The sequence below is a fragment of the Anneissia japonica genome, unplaced genomic scaffold (assembly GCF_011630105.1).
Source record: "Anneissia japonica isolate Jap-2015-1 unplaced genomic scaffold, ASM1163010v1 scaffold287834_len5846547_cov211, whole genome shotgun sequence".
NCBI lineage: Eukaryota > Metazoa > Echinodermata > Crinoidea > Comatulida > Comatulidae > Anneissia > Anneissia japonica.
The window spans coordinates 279,371-287,313 of record NW_022704992.1 but is presented as its reverse complement, the minus strand read 5'-3'; the positions used below and the strand labels follow the sequence as shown (position 1 = coordinate 287,313).

Here is a 7,943-nt window from a genome sequence, read left to right as displayed (position 1 = left end):
ATATATATATCATTATGAAATATTTAAACAGTAAAAATATTGAATTGAAAAAGGACCAAAATTATTTACATTTCATCTTTCTTGGATTCATTTTGATTTAAAAATATTAATATTATAGTAGATGGAAGATGTATTCTTATTCTATGCCCTATAGAAGTTAGATAAAAAAAAAATCAATCTGTTCAACTAACATTAACCAACATTTAATTACCACTGTATATCATCTATTACACAGTTGCTATGCTATCATTTGAATTATGGCGGCATTAATGGCTATGGCTGTATCAACATACTAAGCTATGAGATCGTTCGCTGAACACCATGTATGATCCTTTCTCCAAAAGGCTTGCTGTAGGCGGAAAGAACATTATGATAAGATTCACGTAGCATTTCTCTAGTATTTATTCACCTGCGCCGATGATGGTAGAGAGGAAAAGTGCCTTGCCTAGGGATAGAAGATTCATAGCTTAGCGCAATATATTTTTGTGTATTGATTTTGATGACAAGCTTCATCACAACAACCAACATATCATCGCTTGTAATAGGATTATAAACACTCAATGAGGATAATCCATCAGATTCGTGATTTATTCTGCCAATTCTTAAAAATGGAACTAAAAAAAATTTTAAATTTGTAATTACAAGAAAACAACAGCCTGAATGGCTTAGGAGGTTAACAGTTTTGTTTGAACAGCATTTGATGGAAGAGGGATGTCAACCACAGTATTGCTTTAAGTCTATTAAGGTAGTAGTTTTGTATATTATTTTGTTCATTATATGGTCTTATGGAAAAACATCTGAGATTACTGTTTTCCCTAAAATAATACTAAATAAAACTGTTTCTCTGGGAGTTGGGATATTGTAAGTATTTTTTTCGGGATGATGTTTGAGTGTATTGTTAGAATATACTCACCTTGATATATACAATTTCTCAAATAATGCCCAGTAAAAGTAATAAATCTTCTAACCACATATCACCTTCTAATAATTAGTGTTGGGTAAAAATGAAAATTAAAAAATATGCCTCTTAGTTAATCTCATATAGCGCGATCAACACTAAATCATTGTGGTTTTGCAAATGAATTACGTTCTCCACTGATTATTTGATTGAGTGTTTATTCAGTGCATTATCAAACCCCCAGAGTACTATGACCTTTGTATACTGCACCTCGCTATGCACCTGTACGTAACGTGGCTAGTTTTGCACATAAACCAGACAGACCAGTCGATAATTGCACGCCTCAAGTATGAAGCCATTCGGTTTGCTTTGATGAAGGCTTAAATGCAGGATTAATTGAAGTTTTCAACTGATTCCGGTCTTTTATCCTCAAGCCTTTATGAAATGTATACCTTGGTCAAGAAAGCCTGATCGGATGTGTTTTCAATTTTTCTGATTGATTTTTTTTTTTTTTTCATTTAGAAAGTGTTGTCATAAATCCTGCTTTTATGATTGATATGCTTGGTTAATAGGTGTTCCAATTTTGTTTAAAATTGTCATCTAAATATCTACCAACTATAATAAAAACAAAGTGGATATTATTATTATAATATTAGATGGTTTTCTTTGTAATTAGACCAAAATGTGCCGACTGATGAATTAACATTCAAGGAAAAAATCTTCTAATACCATGTCTGTAGTGAATTTATGTTAACAATATTAGTTTTAAGACTAGCCTATTTGAAAATTTGTATGAAGTTCTACAAAAAATGTCTAGAAATACAGTTGATTATTATCAACCTTTTATCTTTAACCACCTTGCATTGATCTTCTCTATTAAATAATAATACTAATAGACTAATAGTAATAATATTCAGAATGTAGCGCCTTTTAACAGTGTGACCGTGTGTGTCAGTGTTCACAACATTATCATACCCGTGGCAACTTGAATCCATAATAAACACATGTACAACAACGTGCACGCATCCATCCTGCAATCCCTGCGGTGTATGTCAGGTCATACTGCCGAGCGGTGTAACGTGATGCGCGTCAGATGACACAACATACAACCAGGTACTCAATTATAAATGTGAAGAGCGATATACTGTACTAAGGCTTTATAACATTAACCAAGGGTAGTGCTACATACAGGAGTAGGAAAAAAATGTACAATATGAAGAATTTTGCACTTTTGCTCTAGGATTATACTTGACATCGTATGTTTACATGATGAAAAAAACTGAATCTCTCCTGTTAATAATAAATAGAATATCTTGGGCTTACAAGAATATAAACAAAATTACCAAAAAATAAGAGAAATTATAAATGTGATGAATGATATTTCAGACTGCATCAAGTCACATATTTTAAAATGTATTCTTAAGGCTTAAATTTTGTATTTAGCTTTTTCCAAAGTAAGGTATGGGATTATTTACATTAAATCCCCCTTCCCAAAGGTAATTGGCTGGTAATGCTTGCTGAGTTGAAAGGAATTTTACAGCTGACATTGCATTGACTAAAGTTAAAAAAAAAAAACTCAAAACTTAAACTCACTGAGAATTCATCATTTCTTTTATATTTTCAATCACTGACAGATTCGTCAACCATGTTGAGTACAGCGACTGCCTCAGGAGTATTCATGAAGTAGAATGTATAACAATTGGATTATTTAATAGCTTTTCGGCATTAGGCTTTCGTATCATGTATTTCCATTATAGTTCAGTAATCAATGAAATTAGTTGTAAATCATTTTTACTGTTTATAGTGTGATGTAATCAGCGGTTCAGTAGAATATTATGCAGTAATTATGTGGTGGAGTATTGTAATTTGGTGTTTACAATGAGGTGTTTTGATGATGAAATCTGCAGTATGGTTCACTTACAATGCAGTACTAGGTTGAAGGAGTCATTTTAAACTACCTATACAATGTACTCTCGAATGCACTGCCTCAGCACTTGGTGGAATTATAGTTCGCCCTTCAATTCAAGACCACCTTTGGTATCTGAAAATTCTTGGGTTCGGTTTCTACGTAGAGGGTTAGCTTACTGATTGAAGATTATTATTTGGTTCTTTGAGAAAATGGTCTCAAATTAAAGGGGTATCTGAATTGCAGGGTACAGTCTGTTGTTTTAATGTTATAATTCATATGGTATGTGTATTTTTATAATCCAACAATTAATTTCTAAAAAGAATAAAGTTTTTTTCTGATTCTTTTAAAATAAGGAAAGAAAGAGAGCACTGAATGTTTATACACAAGGCTACCACAGATTTAGCTGACTTATACCCATTTCACACTAGCAGAAAATATTACAACTTTTAACAGTTATTAACAAGTTGTAACAAGTTTGATTTTTGGTTCGTTTCACATATGCACTTTCAAACCATGAGAAATCTCGGGAAAACTCGGAAGAATAATGACTAGCCTAGGCCTAGAGGCCTAGGGTAGTACTAGTAGTAGGCCTAGGCTAGTTGTAGGTAGTCCAAATTACATATCAACTACTAAACTAAGCCTGGTACCGAATTAACAAGATTATAATTATTCTATGGTCCTTCGGAGAGTAAAACGAATTCAACTTCTAGCTCGCTTGCTGTAGTCGAGCTGGCGAGAAAGATAGGCCTAGGCTAGCTAGGCGCAGTTGGGCCGCTGGCCGGAAGCTCACCATTGCTGTTAGAGGCAATCAGTGCGACAAGCATCATAATGTTTCGCTGTCGGCGTACTTTACGAAGCCTTGTGATTGTTTCTACATCAGACATGTGAAATTTAGCAAGATTTCTTTTGATTTTAGGTCTAGGTCTATTAACAAATGGTAGTAACGTTGATACGTTTTTTATCACTGCCGCCATTCGTTCGAACTAAAAAAAAAACACAGCCCGCGAAAAGGTCAAAATAGGGACATGACGCATGCGCAACAACAACTCGGAAGATTTCGGGGGAAAAAACAGGCCTCGCGATGGTCTGTTTTTGTTCCGAGATAACTCAGGGGACCCCTGTGAAATCCCGGAAATTTTTACAAGGATTTGCTTTCATACTCATCTAAACCTGGTTACAACTTGTTACAAGTTGTTAATATTTGCAAAATAGCATCAGTGTAAAATGGGTATAATTTAACTTTCAATTAAGTTGTGTGTAACAAAACCATATAGATTATAACAGGTTCATTGAACTCCAAACTTAAAGGATAACCAACTTCCATATTTACATTAATAGATAAGACCAATTTTCAGGAAATGTTGAAACCAACTTATAACCACACTTCCCATTAGGAGTACATTGAAGGGTCTCCGGTTGAAGGAGATTTGAAATGATAAAGTGGATGAAAAAGGGAAGGAATTAGAAACTGAATGAGGCTCAGAAGTTGAATTAGAAATCTATAGATTCCACTTAATTCCATCAAGTACATGTCCTAGCGTCTGTATTTATACTCAATAATCTTTAAAAAACAGTTTTAATAATGATTATATTCAGGTCTAATTTACATATTATGTAAATCAGTACTGCAAAATGCAATGTGATTTAATATTCCATGAGGGATTAGGCCATATGACCATGTGCTAGAAATATAATACTTGACATGTTTGAGCTTGTGAATTAGAATTTACACTGTTAGTGTCAATAAAGTCACCTGACCTTAATTGGACACTACTAAACACAGTGACACACATTTATAGCAAAAGCATGGTCTCTTCAGTCTCTTCAGTTTTACTGCAGTAGTGCAATCATATACGATAATGAACTACAAGATATCTGTAGGTTTCTTTGCAAAAAGTCTTTTCAAAAAGTTTAGTGTGCGTCTGTGGCTATAGTATATTAGGCCCTCAAATGTCTGACCCACTGTTGGTACAGTGAGATTATTCTAAAGTATCCTAAAATGTCATGCACAGACAACGCTAGTATAAGTAGACTGCATTTCATTTCTATTTATTTTGCATAGTCATTGGGATCATTTCAAAACCATAATTTCCTCTTCCTATACTTCAACACTCAGTACACATCTATATCTATTCAGTCACATCACCAATCCATGGAATTTTTTTGTTCCCTGGGAATTCACAAATCTCTAGGATTGCGATTTACCAATCACAAGAAAGAATTACTGTTCACTACAAAGTATTCACTGGTTACTGGGAATTTACCTGTCACCAGCAATCCATTTGTCGGAGATTTTTAGGTCCCTGGGGATCACAAGTGCCTGGAGAATCAGCAGTCCCTGAGAGTCACCAGTATATAATATAGTTACATTTATCTGTAGAACCACTAGTCCATTTTGTTATCTTAGTATTTTTCAAAAAAAATATTATTAGATCAATAAGTTTACATTGGATAATGTAGCATTGGCATATGGTAGTGGTCACATACACACAAGACACCTGGATACTGTGCTGTAGTTCATCAGAAGGCCAATGCTGTCTGTTGCAGAGATGAGCTGTGTGGGTACATGGCGATAGCATCCTAGTTTTATAGGTGGCAGCCATTCTGTGTCTGTGTGTGTGTGCTGAACCTTGGGGATCTTTCACATCTTTGTTCCCCGGGGATACAATTTTTATCGCTGCTCTCCTTTTTGTTCACCTGAAGGGCTAAAATATGGGGCACAATTTTTTTATATGAGGTGTTTAAGCTGTTAGTCCCCTCAGCATGATTGAGAACATATTGCATTTTCCCAAAAAGGTAAGGGGGTGGGGGTTGGGCTCTTTATTGATATTATATTTTATTTAATTACTATATTGATATTATCATTATTCAGGGTTGTAGCTACGTGTACGCCGGCCTTGTATGACCGGCACCAGCATTTGGCAATCAGAACTGAGACCAAATTTTTAAAATCTTCCTAAAAAATTCCAAAATTGCGAATGGCAGTGAACATGGACACAACTGCAGCCTGCCAAGCTGCCTCTTTCTCTAGCTATGCTAGCCCAATTAATTAACCTACTTAATTACTTAGGTTTCTTCACATTTGCTCATGTGGCTACCTAGCTAGGTTAATAGCTTGCCTACGATAACATTTTTACAAAATTATACTATTATTACTATCTCTACTATACGGCACTCTATCAATGGTTTCAATAATTATTTTCATGAGACGTTCAAATGCAATGTTCAATCACTGTATAATAGGTGTTGTAGATACTGTATAATGTTGGTCTTAAAGAATATTGAATTTAAAGGGAAAAGGAATTTGCGGGAGTTTATCTGTTATTGACAAATTGGTTCTACAGTATATAGATTTGTAGTGCCTGTGAAAATCTTTTTAGTATCGATGTTTAAAAGTTCATATGAAATAGGAGATATAATGGTTGCTATTATCCAGTACAACATAGGAAAATGTATCATGTGTTTTGAATATCATGAAATTATTCAAAACATTTGGTAATGTGATATTAGTATTGCACCAAAGCTGTCTGAAAAATATTGTGCTCATATTTTGTGATTTGAGCTTAGATACTTGATATGACTTAAAACAACATTTTTGTTATGGATTAGAAAAGATGTTCTTTCAGATTACACTATAATGTAACACTCTTCTTTTTTTAACTTGATTTTACAATAAAGTACTGGAGAACTTACAGTAATTTCCTTTTGTAAATTATATTTAAACATATCGGATAATACTATTTTGCGAAAACAATATTCTGAATGATAACTCTGTTGTCTACTACACACACGTATCATGTGTGTTATATTAAATATAATATACTTTTATGTTGCAATTTGAATGTTATCATCTGATATGGCAAACGGAATATAACAGATACTGTAGTTGGTATTCACAATGAATCATAATGTGTAGGTTTTATCCCAGTTGATTTAAAGAAGTGTAATGTTTGATCAAGAAGGGAATTTATCAGTCCTTACGATGTTAAGAATCTCACATTATATGTTGCTATGTACAGTATGTGCATGTAATATTAAGCTGTGATTGCATACATGAACTTTGAACTATTATCTACATCTTTTTCTGTAGGAATCCTGGAATAAATTTAAATGTACTGTATTTTATAATTCATTTTTTATAAAACTTATTTTTATTGTCACTGAATAATTAATGCATTAAATCAAAATATTTGATTTTCAAAAAAGTTATCCCAATTTTTTTCACAAGAAGGTCAATTTTCAAAATGTTGAACTTCTTATGGTTTGAACTAAAAATTACACTTTTTTTTTGCCCTTCCACTCCCACCCCCCTCCCCTCCTCCAATGTTCATTTTTCTTCCCAAATTGTGTGCATTTTGTCTTATCAGTTTCAGTATGATTTATGTTCTTGTAGCTTTGAAGGTTTGGGAATCTGGATAGTAAACATTCATTATTGAAAGAAGGAAAGGTGAAGTATCAGAAAATAATTCTAATGACTGTGTTTTTAGCTTTTGAAAAATTGTGATCCATATTATTGTTTTTTGGACAAGGTCATGTCAAAGAAGCATGCTTTTTCCTTTATTGTTCAAGAAGAATTGATTACTGTAAAAAGTGAACTAAAATATGAATATTATATTTTAATTACTTAATGATTGACAATTCATAATCAAGACAGAAAGCTCTCAAATGTCGGGTCATTTTCCGTTTTGTAAGGTATTCTGAATTTATCTACAGTAGGAGGAAATTAATTTTTTTTATTGGAAGATCAAGACGGTAAAAGATTGATGATAAAAACACTTGCCTTTTTCGCTCAAAATCGATTAACACATCTGCTGTAAGATCTTCGTAGACAAACATTTCAATCATCTAAGAACATTTTTGATCATTTGACAATATGTAAAAAATTGCATATTTCTTGGATCGAGATGGCAGCAGTGATCAATATTTAAAACATTAATTGAAGTTTAAAGCATCTGTTCCAACATTGCACTTCCTTAGTTTCATATCTGTATTTCATCTTTATCAGTTTCACAAACCTAATAAACAAGGGCAAGAACATATATTGTTTAACATGTTTTTTTCCGAACTTCTAGCACAGGTATGCAATTAAAGTTGTAAATATCAGTCTTTAAAATATCAACAATTTATAGATTACAG

At 33.1% G+C, this 7,943-nt stretch overlaps 1 protein-coding gene across 1 annotated transcript in view; it reads left to right on the top strand.

The window, feature by feature from the left end:
- Positions 1-7,943, top strand: part of LOC117104851 (protein O-mannosyl-transferase TMTC3-like) — a 102,069-nt gene that overhangs the window by 19,331 nt on the left and 74,795 nt on the right. The gene's annotated exons all lie outside the window — the stretch shown is intronic.